The sequence below is a fragment of the Ovis aries genome, chromosome 3 (assembly GCF_016772045.2).
Source record: "Ovis aries strain OAR_USU_Benz2616 breed Rambouillet chromosome 3, ARS-UI_Ramb_v3.0, whole genome shotgun sequence".
Classification (NCBI taxonomy): Eukaryota; Metazoa; Chordata; class Mammalia; order Artiodactyla; family Bovidae; genus Ovis; species Ovis aries.
In genome coordinates this window covers 81,914,203-81,938,241 of record NC_056056.1, presented here as the reverse complement: position 1 = coordinate 81,938,241, position 24,039 = coordinate 81,914,203, and the positions used below count along the sequence as shown (strand labels likewise).

At 42.6% G+C, this 24,039-nt stretch overlaps 1 long non-coding RNA gene across 7 annotated transcripts in view; it reads left to right on the top strand.

Annotated features, from left to right (window-relative positions):
- LOC105606919 (uncharacterized) overlaps positions 1 to 24,039 on the top strand; it is a 64,897-nt gene that overhangs the window by 35,052 nt on the left and 5,806 nt on the right. For 5 of the 7 annotated variants that reach the window (XR_006059220.2, XR_009599848.1, XR_009599850.1 and 2 more), the window contains 2 exons: positions 17,868 to 17,915; positions 18,245 to 19,256. This is a non-coding gene — a long non-coding RNA (uncharacterized LOC105606919). Of the gene's footprint in view, positions 1 to 1,849; positions 1,994 to 17,867; positions 17,916 to 18,244; positions 19,257 to 24,039 lie in introns of those variants that run through there. The other 2 variants (XR_009599849.1, XR_009599853.1) reach the window with 2 other exon arrangements.

Sequence of the window (24,039 nt, the reverse complement as noted above, 5' to 3'; positions counted from 1 at the left end):
GAAGCAGATAGTTGGAATTATCCAGCTATCTTTCCAGCCACATCCTCAGGAAAGGGATAAAGGAAAACAGAGTGTCACCAAGGGCCCACCCCAGGGCAGGATCCTGAGAGTGGCTTGAGGGACTGCCTAATCCCATGTATCATGCTTCAGTAAAGTGCTACACTTTGGGGTTATTTTGCCTCTCTTCTAAAGTCAGGGAACAAATAATCAGATGACTCAAAAAAAAAAAAAAAAAAAAGAGTTTCCTTTTTTGGTTTTATTTGGGGCTTTTTTTGTCTTGTTTTTAGACCAACGTACTAAATGGGTGGGGGACTAAAACAAACGGAAAATAAGCCACAGATGAACCCCCCACCCTGGGCAGGGCAACATCAGTAAGAGAAAACTGTTGCCTGGGACTTTGAAGGGTGGCTGGTGAGCACACGTGTCCCTAGCCACCCACCCCCATCTCGGAGGCCAGCCCTTCTGCCTGGTGGCTAGCAATGACAAAAACCAAGATGAATCACCAATATGTCAGGATCCATAAATTGTGAAAAGTCTAAGCAGCAGGTCTGGGATGAGAGATCAAGGCCAAAGGTAAATATTTCTGAAATAGGCTTTTGTTTTCCGATGGCAGCTTGGATTTCCTTCCTGTTGGTGAGAAAAGGATGGCGGGGCTAGGCGGGGCTGATCCAGCTGCAGAGGGAAAGGCTGCTAGAGCGGGAGGGGACTGCTTTTCTCACTCCCAGGGAGCCTCCCCAGGGCTCCCCCCGCTTCTCCTTGCTGAGGCTGGAGGGAGGGGCACCCAGGGAGAAGTCTCTACCTCCTTCCCTAGGAGAAGGAGGTGGTTCTGCCGGTTCTTCCCTGGTTGTGCTGACCTTACTAGCCTAGGGGGCTTGCTTCTGGGTCAGAGGATACCAGCCTCAGTGCTGAAATGTGTCTCCTGGACTCATTTCTAATCCTCTGGCAGGTCAGTGTTGACTCATGCTCTCCCTTCACAAGGGATTAGACGAAGGGGGCTTAGGGTCATTTTTGGCTAGTGAGCATCTGAACCCCCTTCCCACGTTTGGGACGCTATCACTTCATGAATTTCAGTGCCCTATAAAAGACTGTTCTAGTCTTCTAGAAGTCTCTGGAAAAGTCTAGTCCCCTTTGCAGCTAGGACGTGGACATACAACCAAGACTTGGCCAATCAGGTGCTCTTGCTCAGGAAGGAATCAGAAGTTATTGGCACCAACAAAGTGGGACATTGGAGAATCCTTTCCGGGGGAGGCTGCAGGGCAACAAAAATATCCAGGCTCCCACTGCCCATGGTGGTATCAAGTGTCGAGGGCTGAAGACAGTGATGGTGGAAGCGGTGCAGCCCTCGGCAGCGGTGGCAGGGGTGCCCTCATCTCACTCTTTCTAGGCTGTGATTGTACCTGTGGCCTCAGATATGATCCTGAGTTCTCGGTTCTTATGTTTTCTGATCCTCTTTTTCCGTCTTCTCAGTGATTATTCAATAGCTTTTTTGAGAAATTCCTTTTCTTAAATCGGTCAGAGTTAGTTTCTGTTGCTTGCAGCTGAAAACCCTGATTCTGCCCAGCTACAACTGGTTTCAGTCAATCATTTGCAGATGCCCCTTTATTTTCTCTTCCCTGCTTGCATTCTTCAAGCCTCTGTCCTCCTGGCAGTTCCACAAGTAATCCAGAAAAGGAGGAACGAGCATGCAGAGAATTTGACCACAGCTGGGAAGTGAGCCAAGAGAACTCTGAAGAACTTGAGTATTAGCTCCTTCACTTTGTGAGGTGGGGTGGATGTGGGATTAATGAGACAGGAGGCTGTGGGCTGTTCATCTTATGTTGTTTTTCTCATCTCTAATTTGATTCTACAGTGATTCCCTATGGCACTTACAGAGCCCGTGAGGGCATGGACTGAGTTGCCTTGTTTTCCCCAGTATCCAGGCCATCCAGGATGCTCAGTAAATAGTAGTAAAACGTGACAAAGAAAGTTTGAGAAGGAAATCAGGAGAAAGAAGGTACATATATCCTTAGTGTCTCTGTAGAAAAAGAACTGTCTCAACTACATGGGCTGGTGAGTCGAGCCAACACTGCCGGCATTTGGTGGCGTTGATTGAAAAGCAAGAACCTAGAGCTTTAGCCATCAGACTGTCAAAGACCGACACATACTCCCAGGCAGGCAGAGCCTAACCTGGGTCTAGTCCAGGGAGAATGTCAGTCCATTCTTTCTTGGAAGAGAACCCCAAGAGTGCCTGCAAGTTCAACTGAGATGGCTCTCCAGAAAGCATTTTGAATCAATTTCAAATGCATTGACAGTACTTGGTTGAAACCCCAGACAAAGGTTGAGGGTGGGTGGAGTTAGTTTGAATCTAGAAGACCAAGAGCAGGTTACCTTAACCGTTAAAGAACCTCAGTGCATCTATTGTATGGGTTTCCCAGGTGGTACAGTGGTACAGAATCTACCTGCTCATGCAGGGGACTCAGGTTACATCCCTGGGTTGGGAAGGATCCCTGGAGAAGGAATGGCAACCCACTGCAGTATTCTTGCCTGGAAAATTCCATAGGGTTGCAAAGAGTTGGACACGAGTGAGCATACACACATGCACACAGCATCTTGTTTTGAGGAACATTTATTCAGATTTGAGTCCACAAGGAAGTGTTTGCTACAAACTGACAATGGTTCTAATTTTTGTTTGTGGGATTAACCAAGGAAACATTTACCTTAGGCAGCTCTCTTAACTAACCTAAGTTTTCATTTCCTGATTTTAAAATCTCTGGTTATAGAGAGTTTGGGCTATCTTGCTCACTAATTTCCTAGCTAAAATTCGATGTTTCTGTTAATTTTCTTAAGGACAAGAATCATGTGTTCTTTTTCAAATACCCTTGCATCCAAGTACAAAGCTGGACCCAGGAGGCACAGACAGCCCATGGTGTGGCCATGTTCTGAAAAGACTAGGCTAGACCCCTCTAAGACCTTTCTCAAGCCGGGACCTAAGGTTAGCAATGAGAACGTTAGAAGGGGGAAAACACTGTAACTAGGATCTGTAACCAGTTTCTGGTGCTTAGTTCGGCTAATGAAGCTGAATTTCCAAGATATGTACTTCTAGCCTATGCTTGTCCCTTGGACTGCAAGGAGATCCAACCAGACCATCCTACAAGAAATCAGTCCTAAATATTCACTAGAAAGACTGATGCTGAAGTTGAAATGCCAATATTTTGGCCACCTGATGCAAAGAACTGATTCATTTGAAAAGACTCTGATGCTGGGAAAGATTGAGGGTGGGAGGAGAAGGGGACAAGAGAGGATGAGGTGGTTGGATGGCATCACCGACTCGATGGACATGAGTTTGAGTAGGCTCCAGGAGCTGGTGATAGACTGAGAGGCCTGGTGTGCTGCAGTCCGTGGGGTCGCAAAGAGTTGAACACGACTGAGAGACTGAACTGAGCCTATCTTTAAATTCACACTGAACAGTAGAAGATAGTTAAAGCTGCGCATACGTCCAATACTGTCTGGGGCTAGTGAAGGAGAGAATTGTGAAACATCGTGTGTGTTAGTCGCTCAGTCGTGTCTGACTCTTTGCGACCCCATGGACTGTAGCCTGCCAGGCTCCTCCATCCATGGGCTTTTCCAGGCAAGAATATTGGAGTGGCTTGCCATTTCCTTCTCCAAGGATCTTCCCGACCCAGGGATTGAACCCAGGTCTCCTGCATTGCAAACACTTTGCCGTCTGAGCCGTCATACACATGCACGTATATTTTAAACCTGTGCTGTGCATCTTGGTTTCAGCCCTTGAAATTCTGTGTTGCCTGTTTTTGCTCCGAGAAGGTGTGCTGCGCGTCTTTCCGTCCTGGGCTTAGAATGATAAGCAGATTAGAAGGTCATGAGTGACAGCGGCCAGGATGGTCCTCTTACTTCCTCCGCTTCCTCTCTGGGGAGAGGCAGGAGGACTCCGGAGAAAACAGAGATGGGAAGGAAAACAAGTCCATCCCAGCGTGGGGAGCAGGGAGGGGAGAGAATGGTGACAGGCTGTGGGAGCTGCCAGCAAACGTCTGATTTCCTGCATTGCTCGGAGGAGAGGAGGCAAGTCTTCCCAAATCCGGGCGCCCCAACACGATTGCGAAAGCCACACCCATCGGCCCACAGACAGCCAACACTGCTGCTGAACCAGTGAGACACCTTGGGAAACCGCCCGAGTTTCTGGAGACATCTCTGTAAAAGCTGCCTTTTGCCCTGGTGGATGCTAGAATCCCAGCACTGGGCGACCCAGAGCCGCCTTTTGTTCACGGCAAAGTTAATTTCAGAAATGTTGTTCTCGGAGGGATGCGGTCCTCGGGCCAAGAGTCAATGCCTTCTCCCACCGGCGGCCGCGGGGCTGGCTGAGCACGCGCGCAGAGGCGCTCCTCGAGCTTTGAAGTCAACAGAGGTAGGCAGGGCAGGCCACGGTGGAAAACTGTGAAGTCAGCAGAGTTATCGCGGGCACTCCTCCCTTCCCCCTTGCTTCCCCTTTCTCCACCCATTTCCCCCCTCTCAGCTTGCAGCTTCTCATTTCCCAGGGGATCGCGCAGCCGTCCGGAGATACGAGGGGCCAGCCCACGGCTCCAGCTATCGAAGTATGCTCCCCCCAGCCCCCACCAAGTCTAAAACAAACACAGGAACGCATTCCATACATTTCCAAAGACTAGAGAGCGCACGCAGAAATCCTGGCCTTTGTGCCTTCTCCCTTAAACCCCACGAGTTTGGGGCCTCAAGTTTGAAGCCGGCTTCCTGCCTCCCCGGGGGGTTTTTGAAAGATTCAAAAGTGCCTCAGACCAAGACAGCTGCTTGGTTGATGGCTCACATTGAAACCACAAATTATAAAATGATAAATCGCTGCTCAAAGCTCTTCCAGGAAAGACTATGTTGTCAAGATTAAGTTACAACCTCATGGACCTATGAGTGAGTCGAGCTGCTGACTAACTCTCACACTTCTTTTCCTGCCGAAGATGTTTTTGCTTCGTGAACTTTCACTGTTTCTGAATACTTGAAACAAATGACTGAAGGCAGGAAAAACATCAGGGACTTCTTAACCCATGGAGCTTATTACAGGCTTTATTATGTAACGGCTGCTTTCGTTTTGTGAGACCCAAAGGAAGTTGAAGAAATCTCTTTCTTCTTGAGCACTTAACTGCCAGCGATCTGTGAGAAATGGCTTCGTGTGGGCAGCTCCACTCACTTGAAACTCTAGTTGGAACGTGTAGTGTGTGCTAAATCAAAGCTGGTTTTAAGGAATTTGGGTCTTAAAGTATCTGTTCAGTGATTTGGGCAGGATTGCAACATGAATTACTGTATTTGGTTCCCGTGAAATGAATTCTTTGGACTGGTTTAGTGATCGAGTGTGACAAATAATTAGGCCACATGCATACTCTCATGTAATGATGCTCCTCTCTGCCAGGGTTTTGGCAGGCAGAAGGAGGTAAGATGAAATGCTTGTTTGACGCCTGTATATTGCCTTGCTGAGGGGTCTGGCACAATGACCTCATTGAGATCACCTGGGGCTGCAGGAAGAAACTCAATCATCCATCCATTCATTATGTGTCTCCAAGCACAGGGCCTTGGTTACACAACTCTGATCCGGTTTCTCCAAGGCCACTCAAGTCTTGAGGACCATCAGACTGTGAGTCATAATCACTTTAGCATTGACTCCTACGTTCCCTCTTGTTGATTTTACACCTCAAGCCCTTCAGTTTCTCTCTTTCTTGGAGGCCTTGGGTTCTGTGTGACAGTTTTTGTTTTCTGATATCATCTTGTGTTATCACCCATGCCAGCCACTGCAGGGCCGGCCACGGCTACTCTTGTCTCTGCTTTTCTTGAAGTCAGGCCTGCTGTCGTTACTGCTGCTTTTTCTGGGCTACTTCAAGTTGTGGAGAGAGTTCTTTTCCTGTGATTATAGCTCTTTCTTCCAATTTTGACTGGCCCGGCGTCTCTGTGATTATAGCTCATTAGGACTCCTGAGGCTAGGAGGCACTATTTTTTTATGCTACCTTGGTTTTTTTTTGTTTTTTTTTTTTTTTTAAACAACATGTATTAAACTTACTTTTTGCAGGGAAGTATAAATATGAAAACAATAGTAGTCATTAATCCCACAGTCCAGTAATGCTTCATAGTATTTTTTTAAAAATAAAAGTAATAAACCCAAGGGAAAAAATTAAAGCAATAAAAATGGTATCAGAGAAAACTAAAAGCTCCTCTTCTGCCCCTTAATCCCGCCCCCAAATATAACTACCATTACTAATTTTTATGTATCCTTGTTACTGCACATGTATGTCCTTTAACAAAATTTTACATAAAAATAATCTTTCTGTACTCATCATCACTCTACATTTTGCTTTTTTCACCTAAAATGCTAAGAGATTTTTCCATCTGTGCATTGCAGGGATACTCCCTATTTTTAATGTCTGCATAGTCTTTATTAGAGAATGTGCCTTCCAAATGAAATGCATTCAAATAAAATAATTCCAGGTCATTTCTGTCCTTTACTTCCTCCACTCCCTGAATCCAAAGTGACTTATCTGACTTACAAGTTTGGAAGAATAACCTAGGCATGTTAGTTTCAACCCTGGCCTTCCTGAGACTCTCATTTTTCACAGTGGTGAAAAAACTAGTACCTTCCTTGTATAGAGATTAGATGAGTTAATATATGTAAAGCTCTGATGCATAGAAATTATTCAGTAAGTGCTAGTTCTCATAATTAATTTTGCATATGCTGTACTGGGACTTGCTCTCTCCCTTAACAGTATATCTTAGGGATTATTCCACAGCAGTACATATGCATGCATGCTTAGTCGCTCAGTCATGTCCAGCTCTTTGTGACCTCATGGACTGTAGCCCGCCAGGCTCCTGTATCCATGGGATTTTTTCAGGTAAGAATGCTGGAGTGGGTTGCCATTACCTCCTCCAGGAGATCGTCCCGACCCAGGAACTGAACCCTCATCTCCTGTGTCTCCTACATTGACAGGCAGATTCTTTACCTGCTGAGCCATTGAGGAAACCCACTTATAGACATACTTCATTTTAAAAGTGGCTAGTATGGTGTTTCATAGTATAACCTCACTGTAGTTTACTTAGATGTGCTCCAATTTGTGTTGTTTCTAACATTCAACCCTTTCTCATCTGAGGATACTGATTCTGGAGTCGGTCATTGTAAGGTTCACCTGCCATAAGTATATTTCCCTTTATTTAACATATATATCATTTACTACCTGTCATACAATGTCCTAATCACCTTTAAAACTTTATTATTAACTCATTAATACTCATAATGATGCTTTTGAAATAGCAATTTAATCTCCATATTACACATTGGGAAACTGAGGCACAGGGAGGTTAAGTAACTTACCGGAGATCACATGGCTGGGAAAAGGAGGACTGAAAAAGCCAGGCCAGGCAGTCTGGCTCCCAAATTCATGCATTTGACCTCCCTGTCCACATTCTTCACCTCCCTTTATTCTAAACCTTGTGGCATCACTTCAATAAGACCCTGAGACTCATCTTGTCACATTTCACACCTCTATTGTGGATGGGAATTCAGCCTTTTTGGAATATATTAGGGACGTATGCTGCTGCTGCTAAGTCGCTTCAGTCGTGTCCGACTCTGTACGACACCATAGACAGCAGCCCACCAGGCTCCCCCATCCCTGGGATTCTCCAGGCAAGAACACGTATAGATGATTTAAAAGAGAACATGATCGGGACTTTGCTGGTGGTCCAGTGATTAGGACTGTGCTCGCCAACACAGGGGGCACGAGTTCAATCTCTGGTCAGGGAACTAAGATCCCACATACTATGTGGTGGGGCCAAAGGAAAAAAAATAAGACAAAACATGTTTGCCGAATCAGTCTGACTCAAATTACCAAGAGCCAGCTTTTCTAAGGACTGTCCCAACTATAGCCAGCCAACATGGAGAAAGCTTTTCAAGTGATGATACTAGCAATTGCCTTCAGAGGTCCCAGGTCTGGGCTCACAACTCTGCCACAGTGGCCTGCTGCACAAACTCACAATGCAGGTCAGCAGACAGCCTTAAAATAAACAAACATGTTTATGCTGTGCCCAGTTATGAAAAAGTGCATATCCAATTTGGTAGTGCAAAACTCATGCAAATAATCTTTGCTTTTTCCGATTCCTGCTGTGTATGAGTCTTTGACTTGGCCAACTCAAATTCCTAAAATACTAAGGTTCAGAAAGTCTGGTCAAAGTTTACTAGTTAAATATGAAACCCTGCCTCCTCTATCCATCATCACTGCCCCCATCCCTACCCTCAGGCCACTTTAGCTTTCAGACATGTGTACACTAAATGCTTTTTTCCTTTAAAGATATGGGTGAGATATTTCTTTTGGAGTATATCCAGATAATCTGGCAAATCCACACTTGATGTTAGCCACAGGGAAGAATATTAAAAAAAAGAGGAACAAAAAATAAAATTAGGGCAGACTATGGACTCACCCTCTTTAGAAATCAGAAAAATGGAAGACTTTACCAAACTGAAGGGTTTAATTTTTTTTTTTTTTTGCTTCGTTAATGGAAAAAATATGTACACATACATAATTTAATATTCTGGAAAATTCTTAATGATTAGCATTTACATTTTCATTTCAAAAGTTATTGCTTATTTTAACATACTAAAACCTGTACTTTTTCCTTTTATACATAAACTTCTATCTCTGGGTTCTGTCTTTTAGAAAGAAAGTTACTTAAGGCCAGTTTTTTACCCATCCTGAAGCTTAAATTTTGGCTCAAGGAGCTTCCTGTCCTATTCCAGCTGTGACATGTTGAAAATAAACCTGGCAATTGGAGACAATTTGTTATACTTTCTGAGCTTTTGCTGTGGCTGTAGCCCTTTATGTCTTAGGAAATAGGATGGGAGATAGAGAGAGAAGTGAGGGAGAGGGAAGGAGAAGGGGAGGAGATATGATGGGAACAGGAAATAGGGTCTTCTGGTTTTCCCAGGCCTTCTTTCTGCTCCTTTTACCTTTGCATTCTCCAAGGGGATGAGCTGCCTCTGCACATACAGGCGCACCTCACTTTATTGTGCTTCACTTTTTTGTGCGCTTTGCAAATATTGTGCTTTTTACAAATGGAAGGTTTATGGCCATCCTGCATCAAGGAAGTCTATCAGCACCATTTTTCCAGTAACATTTGCTCATTTCATAACTCTGTGTCATACTTTGGTAATTCTAGCAATGAACGTGAAAAAAGAGTCACTCACTTGTGTCTGACTCTTTGTGACCCCATGGCCTGTAGCTCAGTAGGCGTCTATGTCCATGGAATTTTCCAGGCAAGAATACTGGAGTGGGTAGCCATGTCCTCCTCCAGGGGATCTTTGTGACTCGGGGATCTTTGTGACTCAGGGATCAAACCCAGGTCTCCCGTTTTGCAAGCATATTCTTTGCTGTCTGAGCCACTAGAGAAGCCCTTTTTCAATATTGTACTTGCTGCAGTGACATGATCAGTAATATTTCATGTTAGTACTACTACTCGCTGAAGGCTCAGATGACAGCCTTTTTTAGCAGTAAAGTGTATTTAAACTGGTCTTTTTCTATGGCTCAGTGGGTGAGGAATCCGCCTGCATAGAAGATATAGGAGACACGGGTTCCATTCCTTGGTCAGGAAGATCCCCTGGAGAAGGAAATGACAACTCACTCCAGAATTCTTGCCTGGAAAATCCCATGGACAAAGGAGCCTGGCAGGCTACAGTCCATGGGGTCACAAAGTGTTGGACATGACTGAGTGACTGAGTACACATTCACATATTTAAATTAAGCTATGTTGTTTTTTTAGACATAATGCCATTGCACACTTGATGGGCTACAGAATAGCCTAAGCATAAATTGTATATGCACTGGGAAGCCAAAAAATCCATGTGACTTGCTTTACTGCAGTCTTCACTTTATTGCTGTGGTCTGGAACCAAACCCACAGTATCTCCGAGGTCTGCCTGTATGTCTAATCCAACTCTTCTCACAGGGAGGTAGTTGAGCAAGAAGGGATTGTGTTGAGATGGGAGCAGGGACTTGTCTTACCCTTAATTATAATGTACAGTGCCGGAGATTGAACACAGGAAACTAGATTCTGGCAGAATTGCTAAGAACAAAGACAGAAGTTGATTTAAAAAGAAGTGATCCATTTTTCATTAAAAATACCAACCACACACTCACGGAATTAATCACCATATCCTCCCACCCCAGTATCATCTACTGGAAACTGCTCTAAACCCTTGTCCTACTGAAGAAGTAGGTCCAACAGCCATGTTTTGTAGCTTGCTATCCAGCTATCCATTCTAATGGCTGATTGGAGAAGAGGTGAATCCCTGATTCAAGGGCAGTTAATCCGTAAATTCACTAGATTCCCATGACCTGTAGCCAGATATGAAAAGAGAAAGAGATCCTGGGCTAATCAGAGTCATTCTCAGAGGAGTGGCATGAAAGAAAGCAAACACAGAAGTTATTAGCAGTGCAGAAAGGAGGAAGGGTGAACTGTATTTATAATGATGAAATCCCACAAACACCGATGGATGTCTGTTAGTGAGGTCTGTCAGCCCACCTCAAATTGAGAACTAGCTTTTAGCACTAGTTTCTCTGAGGCCAGCCCGTTACGGTTTCTGTTCTTGTGTTTCTGAAAGCTTCCATTATCTTATCTTGTATTTTTCTTTAAGTTCTTATACTCAAGCTAGCTGGAATGAGTGCCTGGTGGTTGTAGCCAAGAAAAAGCCAAACTAAAGCATTATTAAATAGGCAGGCAAAAATAGAGCCAAAATAAAGAGGACTGAGAAGTCAGGGACGTCAAAGCCAAAAGCAATGGGGGTAGGTGACTTTGTTACGGTTCTTGAGGTTGCCAATAATGTTGCTGAAACTAGTTCAAATTGATTAAAGAAGAGAAAAGAAAAGGAATTCACATATTTATGTGAAGGATGCTCAAGTAGAGCAAGGGCAGCCAGGACTCTTAAGAACTAGTGACAGTTCCTCAAAATGTTAATCATAGTGTTATTACCATATGACCCAGTGATTCGACTCCTATGAAAACTTAAGTGCACACTAGAACTTGTGCACCAGTGTTCACAGCAGCATTATTCAGAATAGACGAAGAGCGGAAACAACTCCAATGTCCACCAGCTGATGAATGATAAAGCAATTAGCGTACCCCTATAATGGAATATTATTTTATCATAGAAATGAAATGCTGATACTTGCTACAACATGAAAGAACCTTGAATAAGTGAAAGAAACTAGACACAAAAGCTCACTTATTATGTGGTCCCAGTTGGAAACTGGGGGCTGGGCAGAGTGGGGAATGGAAAATGATTGCTAATGGGCCTGGAGTGTCTTCTGGGGGAGATAAAAATGGTCTGGAATTAGATAGTGATAGTTGCTGCACAATTCTGAATATAATTTAAAAAAAACAACTTAATTGCATACTTCACTTTTTGAAATATTTATTTTTATTTATTTGGTTACACCAGGTCTTAGTTGAGGCACACAGGATCTTCGACCTCCGCTGTGGAATATGGGATCTTTGGTTGCAGCATGTGGGACCTAGTTCCCTGACCAGGGATGGAACCCAGGTCCCCAGCATTGGGAGCTCAGAGTCTTAGCCTCTGGACCACCAGGGAAGTCCCTCACTTGTATACTTTTAAAAGATTGAATTTTTTAACATGTGAATTATATCTAAAGCTATTATTACAAAAATTATATACCTATGAAAACAGAACAAAGCCAAACAAAACAACAATATTGTGTCTCAAAGTGGAAAGCCAGGAAGAGAAAATCACAGGACTCTCTCTGTCTCTCGCCACCCCTACCACCCCAGGCTGTTATCTCTGCTTCCCTACGGACATCTGCTTCATTCGTCCCTCTCTACCAATCAGCTTTCTTTGCTGTTTCATGCCCAGAGCAGCCTATAAACCCCACAGTTCAAACTTAGGTGTTGTGACAGAGACTAACCAGGTGGTCACCTGTCCACTTGTTCTTCATTCTGAGCATATAATGAAATGACATTTTTCAGCATCCTTTGCAGTTCAGTTCAGTTCAGTTCAGTCATTCAGTCGTGTCCGACTCTTTGAGACCCCATGGACTGCAGCACACCAGGCTTCCCTGTCTATTACCAACTCCCGGAGCTTGCTCAAACTCACATCCATTGAGTCAGTGATGCCATCCAACCATCTCATCCTCTGTCGTCCCCTTCTCCTCCTGCCCTCAATCTTTCCCAGCATCAGGGTCTTTTCTAATGAGTCAGTTCTTCGCATCAAGTGGCCAAAGTATTGAAGCTTCAGCTTCAGCATCAGTCCTTCCAATGAATATTCAGGACTGATTTCCTTTAGGATTGACTGGTTTGATCTCCTTGCAGTCCAAAGGACTCTTTGCAGTCAAGTGCAGTCATATGATGAATTATGGCCAGGAAAATGTGGGCAGAAGTGATACATACTATTCTCAGTCCTGGCCAATTAGAAAACCTGCTCTGTACCTCTCCATCCTCTTCCTCTTTCTTTGACTAGGACCTTAGAAAATAGTTGAACTGCTAGATGAAAAAGGAGCCTGGATAGTTGATAAAATTTATTGGAGCACAGCATTTCCCCATTGACCTATTTGAACTGGATATGATTGAGAAATAAGCTACTGAAATTTGGGGGTTGGTTGTTGCAGTAGTTAACTTACTCTGACCATATATGTCCTCTGTACAAGAGATTAACCCAAAGAATCGAATTGCCAGTCTATGTCTGACGCAGGATACAGCATGCTTGGGGCTGGTGCACGGTGATGACCCAGAGAGATGTTATGGGGAGGGAGGTGGGAGGGGGGTTCATGTTTGGGAACACATGTACACCTGTGGTGGATTCATGTCAATGTATGGCAAAACCAATACAGTATTGTAAAGTAAAAAAAAAAAGAAAAATATACTTCACAAAGTAACACAGGTGCTTATGGAAAAGCATATTCATATATAAGTCTTATGTTTGACCAATAAATTTCCATCTTCTATCAAAAAAAAAAAAAAAAAAGAGATTAACCCAGATTGACTGGTTGGGCTCGCAGTTCCAATGTAAAATCTTCAGATAAGAAAATTGCATTGGTCCTAAGTGAGTCAAGAAGTCTTTTAGTTCACTTGTCTGAAGCTGAAGCATGAGGTCACAGGGCATAAACATAGTTCCCTGGGGGCTACTTACATAAGCAAGAGGCATTTCTTAGAGAAAAGATGTCCACCCTAGTGGTTAAATAGGAGGGGTCACTGTGAATTAGGGAAATGAAGATGCAATGCCCAGAGCAACTCTATGTTTCTTCCTTTAATACATTCATAGATAGAAATATAGGTATGGATAGAGATATATTATAGATATGGGTATAATATATTCTGGCTCCTAATTTTAAAGGTAAAGTTCTTTTTAGGCAATTTGAAAAAAGAAAAAGATTGAGTCACCATTTTGCTGTAACTCCTCCCCTCCTTTACATTCCATTCCTTCTCCTCCCCCCATCCTAGGGGACAGTACAATGTAATGTGTGCCTGCTAAGTCGCTTCAGTCATGTCCAACTCTGCGCGACCGCATAGACTGCAGCCCACCAGGCTCCCTTGTCTCTGGGATTCTCCAGGCAAGAACACTGGAGTGGGTTGCCATTTCCTCCTCCAGTGCATTAAAGTGAAAAGTCAAAGTGAAGTCACTCAGTCATGTCTGACTCTTCGCAACCCCATGGACTGCAGCACACCAGGCTCCTCCACCCATGGGATTTTCCAGGCAAGAGTACTGGAGTGGGGTGCCAGTGCCTTCTCTGGTACAATGCAATGTGTGCCTGCTAAGTCACTTCAGTTGTGTCCGACTCTTTGTAACCCTATGGACTGTACCCCACCAGGCTCTTCTATCTATGGGATTCTCTAGGCAAGAACACTTGAGTGGGTTGCCATGGCCTCCTCCAGGAAATCTTCCTGACCCAGGGATTGAACCTATGTCTCCTGCAGCTCTTGCATTGCAGGCAGATTCTTTACCACTGAGTCACCATGTAGCTAAGAGTAGTTAACTCTGTAGAATGAGATTATCTGGCAATAGCTTTGTTTCACTGTTTCCTGGCTCTGGGATGTTGGACAAATTATTTAACTCCTCCCTGTTCTAATTTCTCCATCCATATGGGAATATTAATAATAGCACTTACCATGAAAGAGTCTCATGAAGATCAATTAGTTAATTTGTTCAGGGTATAGGAATGTACCTGGTTCATAGTGAGAATTTATTTGCTGTTTGTTGTTATTATGTATTTGAAACTGCATTGCAAATTTAAAAATTTTTTTCTAGAATCTTCTAAAGATGAAAGGTGGCCTGTGTCTTTACTCAAAACACTTTTTGTGTTTTTGAAGATCCCAAAGAAGTGGCAATCAGTTGTTCTTGGGGATGCTCTGAACTGGTGGAGTTATCCAAATGCAGATATTTATATGGAGATTAAAAAGCAGAGACTTGACTTTGTCGACAAAGGTCCCTATAGTCAAAACTATGGTTTTTCCAATAGTCATGTATGGATGTGAGAGTTGTATCATAAAGAAAGCTGAGCACCAAAGAATTGACGTTTTTGAGCTGTGGCGTTGGAGAAGACTCTTGAGAGTCCCTTGGACTAGAAGATCAAACCAGTCAGTCCCAAAGGAAGTCAGTCCTGAATACTAATTGGAAGGACTGAGGCTGAAGCTGAAGCTCCAATACTTTGGCCACCTGATGTGAAGAACTGACTCATTAGAAAAGACCCTGATGCTGGGAAAGATTGAAGGCTGGAGGAGAAGGGGCCTACAGAGGATGAGAGGGTTGGATAGCATCACTGACTCAATGGACATGAGTTTGAGCAAGCTCCGGGAGTTGGTGATGGACAGGGAAGCCTGGCGTGCTACAATCCATGGGGTCTCAAGGAGTCGGACATGACTGAGCAACTGAACTGAACTGAGATGAAGATACTGAGGCTTTTGTTTAAATAACACAAAGAGCCATTTTTATTGGCAGGAGGTGTACCTCTTCCAGATTATTGTAATGTCTCATTTCCTCTGTTAACAGTCTGAATCAAGAAGTTGGGGCCTCAGGACTCGGGTCAAGAGGACTAGAGGAGACTCCCCATCCAGGAGATAGGAAAAGCTCCTGCACAACACTGGCAGCTGAAAGCAAAGGAGGGGGATGCTAGGCGGGAGCCCCCGGAAAGAGTCTAATTGGGGAAATTTGGGAGCAGTGATATTCAATATCCACTTTTACAGGTTTTTTTCCTGTACTGTAATTCCCCTCTGTAATCATTAAGACTTCATGAAGTTTGTTAAAATTGCAGCCTTATGTTAGCAGCATCCTGGGAAATAGAAGGTTTTCATATTTCACGGTAAGGTATATATTAGAGAGTGACAACCAGCTGGAAAAGCTGTTATGAGATGGCTAGAGGTGACTGGGGAAGAATTCTGGAACAGAGCTGTTCAGTGTAAGGTGACCAGTGGAAACCAGCATGGATTGGGGAATATGTAAATACCTGGAAAGAGGCAAGGAAGGTAATCCAATAAAGCTGGAAAAATCTGGATAATCTCTCTCTCCATATGTGTTTAAATGTGTGTTTGTGTGTCTGCATACATATATAGAATTTATATCCACTTTGGATTTATGGCATATACTTTTTCCCATTTTGTCATGAGCTTTCTTAGTATCTTTAAATATTGTTCAAGTACATAACAAGTATATAATGAATAATGATCTCTTAATTCTCTATGATTTTATTATCTTCTTTATATAACTACTTCCAATTATTAGACTTTTTTTCAGTGTTTCACTTTTGTAAGTAACACTGCAGTGAACATTCTTACATATTTTTCTGTGCATGTTAAGAAATTATTTCTGAAGATAGGTTCTCAAAAGTCTGTTTTCTGTGCTAAATAGTATGAATGGTCGTAGGCTTTTGATATATATTGACAGATTGCCTGTTGGAAAGCTCATAGCCTAAAGGACTCCATAACCACTGCACCCCATCTTCATGTTAGATTAGCTGTGCTCATTTAAAGAGGCTGAACATGATAAATATAGGACAGTATTTACTTGTTGCCATGAGATTTCACCAAGGAAATATGTCTCAATTTCCTTGTCAAAAACTTGCCTTTCTTTACCTCTAGGATAGTCTTTCTTTAGCAGATTTAGCTATGAGGAAACACTGATATTCTTTACAGAGAGAACTCTCTAGCCTCCCTCAAAGGGAGCTTATTCTTTTCAAACTTTTTTTAAACTTTTAATTTCATATTGGAGTATAGCCAATTAACAATGTTTTGAGAGTTTCAGGTACATAGCAAAGGGACTCAGCCATGTATGTACATGTATCTATTCTCCCCTAAACTCCCCTCCTATCCAGGCTGCTGCATAACATTGAGTTCCCTGTTCTATACAGCAGGACCCTGTTGGTTATCCGTTTTAAATATAGCAGTGCCTATATGTCTATCCAAACTCCCTATCTATCACTTCCCCAATTCCCCCCCACCCACACCCACACTCTCCTGGAAACTATAAGTTAGGTCTCTGAGTCTGTGAGTCTGTTCCTGTTTCCTAGATAAGTTCATCTGTAGCATTTCTTTTTAGATCCCACATATAAGAAATGTCCTATAATATTTCTCCTTCTCCATCTGATTTACTTCACTCGGCATGACAGTCTCTAGGTCCATCCATTTGTTCCTGCAAATGGCATTATTTCATTCTTTTTAATGGTGAGTAGTATCCCACGCATGCATGCACACACATCTTCTTTATCCATCCCTCCGTCAATGGACGTTTAGGTTGCTTCGATGCTTTAGCTATTGTAAACAGTGCTTCAGTGAACACTGGGGTACATGTATCCTTTGGGGCCATGTTTTTCTCTGGGTATATGCCCAGGAGTAAGATCGCTGGATCATGTGGCAACTCTATTTTTAGTTTTATTAAGGAACCTCCATACTGTTCTCCATAGTGGCTGTACCAATTTACATTCCCCCTAACAGTGTAGGAGGATTCAAAGGGAGCTTATTCTTAATTCTCCTGTGTCTACTTTGAAAGCAAGGCGAAATAATCCATCTGCTGGTGGCATGACTGAGGGAAGACCTTGTCTATGACTCTCAAGTTTGCCCCCACAGCAGGTATCCTGACCCCAGATAAATGCCCACTAGTTCTTACGTAACATACTTAGAGTGATTGGAACTTTACATACTATTATAGAGAATATTGATGGCAAAATATGATGGGGATGTAGAGACCATTTACAAGCCCAGACTGACGTATGTAACATCGTCCACTAGAACGTGCCGAGTGTTAGGATGGAGTTAGTGGCATCGCCATGAGAGGAACAGTACAAGTGATGTGCTCACACCAGCTGTCCTGGCTGTCTCTTAACTGCATCCTTTAGTCCAAAGATAACCATGGGCAGCTCTGAGCCCTCAGCTCAGAGGGAGCAAGCCATTCAATTTCTTTGACTTTATTAATTCATGGGAAATAGTTCTTGAGAAGTCCCTAGAACTCTGTTCTGCACTTTCAACACTTGACATCACAGATCCTCCACTGAGAAGTTGTGGAAACTAAGCAAGAAGTTTAATTGCATTTCTTGAATGATAACTAAATAGTGAAAGAACCTGGACTAGTGCTGTACACTTCCTTTTATTTGTGTATTTGTTCTTAACAGTACTGTTGCCGACTACCAAAGTAATGCATGTGCATAGGAGAGAGAAATAAAAGTACAAAGAGTAAAATAAAAATCGCCCATAATTCCAGAACAATAGAGATTTCTGCTGTTAACATTTTGGTAGATTATTTTCCCATGCCTTTATCCATAGATCTATAAACATACTATCATCTCTTTCGTAATTCTGAGATCATACAGTATTATTTTGTAATCTCCTTTTTTCTTGTTGTAGGATGTTTTGCACCATCAAAAGTAATACCATGAGGGCATTTCTTGGTAGGTAAGTCTTTGTATGTAGTTCTGATTATTTTCTTCGGGCTGATTCCTCAGAGTGAAGTTGCTGAGTTGAAGGTAGTCACAGTTTAGAGCTTTTGATAAACAGCACTAGCAGGCCCTCCAGAAATATGGACCATCTTCCACACCTGTTAGAAGTATCTGAGACTACCTGTTTGCCTGTCTCCTCATCTACAGCGAGGAGAATTTTTTTTTGAAAAATAAATTTTCCAAGTTGATTTCTGGCAAGTGATGTCTCCTCATCTTAATTTGTACTTTAAAAAATAAAACTCTTCTCTTATACAGAATTATTTATGCTCTGTATTTCTTCCTTAGTGAATGCCAGCTTCTGTCCTTCGCCGTGCTAACGCTTCCTCACCTGCCTTGTGGCCAGCTTGGTGAGCCTCGTTTTGTGCAGAATCCTGGATGACTGAGAGTGACACCAGTGAGAAGACGCCTTTCTCATACCATGTCCCTGGGAGGCCCCGAAGGCTCTCCCACAGGAATGGCTTCTCACTCTCGGGCAAGAATGGCCGATTTTACACCATGGCCTGCCTGCACGTGGGTTATGTCTCACTGCACAGGCTGGTGCCAAGATGCCACCGTTTTGGAAAGAAGGTTGCAGGTCTGAGGCAATCTCATATTTATTTTAGTTCATAGACTAACCGATTTATAGATCTTCCCCAATCTACAGCTGTCACAGTTTCACTGAAATGAAAGTGGCCAGAGGAACTTTATCTGAAAATGATCATTCAGTTGAGTGCAAGTCCCCAGGACCCGAGGATGAAAAACTCCTATTGTGACTGGAAGGACTTTGATGATGAGCACCACTGACCTGTGCCGACTGGAAACGTTCTGCATCACCATTCCCACCTCCATCAGGCACTCAGTGTGGGCAAAGCCAAGCTTTTCATTAGGAGGAGGGTGAGGAATGATACACAGATTTCTTGATCTGGCGACACACATACTTAGGTGCTCACAAATGCATTCTGTTTACACATATGCAGTAAATCCTGGAAATGGTGTGGAGAAAAGGGAACGTTCTTGCACTGTTGGTGGGAATGTAAATGGATGCAGCCACTATGAAAGACAGTATGGAGATTCCTTAAAAAACTAGCAATAAAACCACCATATGACCCAGCAGTCCCACCCCTAGGCATATACCCTGAGGAAACCAGGGTTGAAAAAGACACATGTAACCCATTGTTCATTGCAGCACTTTTTACAACAGCTAAAACATGGAAGGAACCTAGATGCCCATCGACAGACGAATGGATAAAGAAGTTGTGGTACATATACACAATGGAATATTACTCAGCAATAAAAAGGAACACATTTGTGTCAGTTCTAATGAGGTGGATGAACCTAGAACCTATTATACAGAGTGAAGTGAGTCAGAAAGAGAAAGATAAATGCCATATTCTAACACATATATACGGAATCCAGAAAAATGGTACTGAAGAATTTATTTACAGGGCAGCAGTGGAAAAACAGACATAGAGAATAGACTTACAGACATGGGAGAGGGGAGGAGAGGGCGAGATGTATGGAGAGAGTAACATGGAAACTTACATTAGCATATGGAAAATAGATAGCCCACGGGAATTTGCTGTATGGCTCAGGAACTCAAACAGGGGCTCTGTATCAACCTTGAGGGATGGGTGGGGAGGGAGTTTCAAAAGGGAGGGCATATATGTATGCCTGTGATTGACTCATGCTGAGGTTTGACAGAAAACAGCAAAATTCTATAAAGCAATTATCCTTCAATTAAAAATAAATAAATTTTTAAAATTACTAGGAAAAGAAACTAAAGGAAATGACATGATCAAAAGCAAATTTTTCACTTTGTATTTCTTTTCCCAAAAATAATTTCAGACTGTCTAAAGGCAAATTAATACAGTAATATCCATACAACTTACTCCTCTGATGAACCTTTGATAGGCACTCAGACTGCCTCCCTAAAGTGTGCAGACAAAAAGGGAGACTGCTTCTTAAATTCATTGGAAGAGCTTTATGTGCTTCACTTACATTCATGAAGAACTATAAACCAGGGCTGGGAAATCTCTCCAGGTCTTTAATCTTATTATTATAATCCAAGTGTTTCATTGCACTAAAGAACCACTTAGCACTTCTTACATTTCTAGTTACAGTTTATCTCTTAAATGCCTGTTCTTTACTCAGAAACTTCTGACATTTGGAGAAAGACTGAAAATAAAATAAATCTTCTATCTTTTATTAGTTAAAGCCATTGTAACTTTATGCTCTTATAAGATTTTGTTATGAGGTTTTGATCCTGTATGTGGTCATTTAGTTATTGGATTTAAAATTTGGCATTTCAGTGGACCTCAGACCAGTGAATTTCTAGAAATGTACAATCAAGCTATCACCTAATGGTTTACCTGAAAGTTTTTAGTTAATCAGACTTGGTTTTATCAGGTCATCCCACAGTAGTTTGCTGAGGTTTTACTGACATGAGACAAAATAAATATGGATGAGGAATATTTGATTTAACTCTGTAGGGGATACGAATTAGTAGAAGAATGGATTTTCTGAGGAAAATAAGAAATTAGTAAGGACAGGAAATTGTGATCTAGACAATGGCTGCTGTATTAGCTTATAGTGCAAACTGAATAGTGGAGGAAGGAGGACAGCAGTAGAGAATGGGGAAAAGGCATCTACTCAGTAACTAATGAGAGGCTAGGAAATCAGCTTCTACAGCCCCAGGAGGAAGTGGGAGAGAGAATTGGTAACCCTGACTGGCAAGCATACTTGGGTACCCTGAATACTAAAAACTTGTGCCTTTATCATACTCCAAGTCAAGTTAATTTTCTGCTTCTGCCCTTCTCCATTCATTCATTAAGCAAATATTTATTAAGCACTTGCCATATGCCAGGTGCTTGTCCAGGGACTGGGAATACAGTAGTGAACAAATTAAAGTCCTGCCAAAGTTCTTTCAGCTCTAGCCTATATTTTCTTCTTCAGCTCCCACGCTAGCCCCTCGGACTTCAGCCCCTTTCCCCCCACTGCAACCTGATTTCTTTTCCCGCCATCATGATGAAACAGCTCTCTAAAGACCAATGACGACCTAATCACTGTATCGAGTGCCCCTCTGTCTTTCCCCATCTTCCTCAGAGTCTGTAGCATTCAAGAGCATCTGATTTCCATCAGTTTTTAAAACTCTTGGCTTCTCTGGGTTTTGTGACGTGGCACTAGTTTGACTTGCCTTCTATAACTGTTATGCTCTTTCTCTGACTTGTTCTCTTGCCTCCTAAATTGTGGTGGTCTGTTCATTTCTACACATTGCTTACATCGATTTTCTCTTTCTCAAATCTTTCTCCTTGATCCTTCTCATGACTTAAGTCATTGGCTCTATTTAGAAGTATCCTAAATCTATATCCAAGGACCCAGCTCTCTCCTAAATTTGAATCTCACATTTTAGACTTTGTGCTGGAGGCCTCCATCTGGGCATCTGCTCGGGATGCCAGTGCAATCTGTTTAAAACTGAAGGCAGCATTTTTACCACCCAGGGTTCAAAACTGCAAACAACAGAAACCCACTCTGGCTAATTCAAGCAGAAAATGAATTCACTGGGAGGATATCAGGTGGCTCACTGGGTTGACAGGGAAGCCAGAGGACCAAGCATGGAAAATGGGCAGGAACCCAGGCAGTCTAGGGCACAGAGAGCACGGCCAAGTTCACTCCATAGGAGGAGTCTGTTGAGTACGCTGCCCTGGAGCTGGCTTTCCCCGCACGCAATCAACACTGGTCTTCAGTGTGTCAGTCACCTTCCAGTGTGGTCCTTGATGGCTAGATTTTTGTATTATTCCCCCCAGATTCAAAGACTTGGGTTGGGGCTTCCAATCGGTCTAAGTCATGTGCTGGGTCCCAGCTGCCCAGATAACAGCTGATTCCCTTCAGCTTCCCACAAAAAGAAAGGGATCTGACACAGGCCAACCAGAAAATGGCAACTAACCACCATCTTTTCCCCTCCTCCCCTCATTTCCTTATGTCCCCTTTTGCATTTAATGCTGCCATCCTTCTCTCCATTACTGGGAGTTGAATCTAGATGATTTCTTTTACTGCTTCCTCTCCCTCAGCTTCTGAGGCAGTCAGTCATCCAGGTTTGCAAGGATTTATTTGTCATTCATTCGTTGTTTTCCTTCACAGTATTTTCTTCTTGGACCTTTCCATAGCTACTCCTCCAAATTGTATTCTCCACTTCCAGGGCCTCCTCCAATTTATCCACCCACAGGTTCATTTTTTTGTGTAGCAACACTTTGATCTTATCACTTGCATTGTAGATGTCTCAGCCTGGCATTCAAGAATCTCCACAATAGAATTCTAATGAGACCAAGAGGCAAACTGGTGCAGTGAGAAGGGCTTGGCCTTCAGATACAGATTAATATGGGTTCAAACTCTGATTTTCACACTTTCTAGTTGTAAGACTCTTGAGGCTCACTTTCCTGATCTGAAAAATGGGAATAATAAAACCTATCTCCTAGGGTGTTCGTAAGTCAGCTCTTTGAAGGTTAGAACAGCGTTATGAGTTGTGTTTAGGTTACAACATCAACTCACAGATGCTTATATGAACAATATTCAATTACAGACCTGTCTGTTTCAAAACTTAAATAAGATTGTCATCGGTGTGGTTTTGACAAAGGCAGGTTAGGATCAGTATGCTACATGTTTTGAGAGCTAAGTGGAAATCTAACCACCATTTATAGCATTGTTCCTAATTTCAAACAGCTGACTTGCAAATGACCTTTTGGAAATATTTTATTTGCAAGTAGAGAACTTCCTGTGTTATTAATTTTGGGAGTTGAATTTCCCTGATTGGCTGCTTTCCACTATAACATTGCTATTTTAAAGTATTTCCCTGCAGAATTTCAATTTTGTGAGAGGCTGCTATGAATTCCTTATGGGGAAAAAAACATATAGTCATGGTGGACAGATGAAAATTATTAGCTATTATTTCTCAGGCTCACCCAGCATTCTGTAAACGTGGTGGAGCTCAAGCACATAGAAAGAAAGCTCTAAAGTTTGTTCCACAGTCTCAACAAGCCCTGTTTCATGGCGTAAGTTCTGGGTTGGCCCTGGGAAAACCGAGCTCTGCAGCCCAGGCTGGAGCTTCTCTGGGCTCAACATGAATGGCACCATCAGAGCTACCCTAATTAACCTCAGCCGACATTCATTCACTCACTTGTGCATCCACGCAGCAAATCCCCCTCAGTCAGGCGTGTTTGGTGAACCTCACAGTATAGGTTTCAGTGTCATCAGCTCCTGCCAAGAATTTACAGCACTGCTGATTGCTTGATTTTTTTCCCCTGAGGTCAGTAAGACTTTAGGTGAAAGATGGTAATCATGCCAAGATTGGTAAAAGTTGTTTAATTAGCATATTTTAAACTAGTCTCTACACATATAGTTTGTGGGTGGGTATGTGAATTAATATGCACTGCAATGTATTTTTTGTCTCTCTAATGGTTTTTAAAGTGAACACATGTTAACAATATGATTAAAATAATACTTATGATTATTAAATATTATTTTTGATTAATAGTATGATATGATATACTTAAAAGTGAAATCTCCTGTATTTCTCTCCACATATTTCTTCCCCCACTCAATTTCACTTCCCAAAGGAAACTACTTTTTAACACATTGGGGGTACATGCTCCCACACTTCTTTTTCTTTTGGTATAGTTTTATTTTTTTATTTTTATTTATTTTAATTGGAGGCTAATTACTTTATAATATTTTAGTGGTTTTTGCCTTACATTGACATGAATCAGCCCATGGGTGTACATCTGTTCCCCATCCTGCACCCCTCTCCCACCTCCCTCCCCATCCCATCCCTCAGGGTCATCCCAGTCCACCAGCCCTGAGCACCTTGTCTCATGCATTGAACCTGGACTGGAGATCTGTTTCACATATGATAATATACATGGTTCAGTGCTATTCTCTCAAATCATCCCACCCTCACGTTCTCCCACAGAGTCCAAAAGACTGTTCTATACATCTGTGTCTCTTTTGCTATCTCACATATAGGGTTATTGTTACTACCTTTTTAAATTCCATATATATGCATTAGTATACTGTATTGGTGTTTTTCTTTCTGACTTACTTCACTGTGT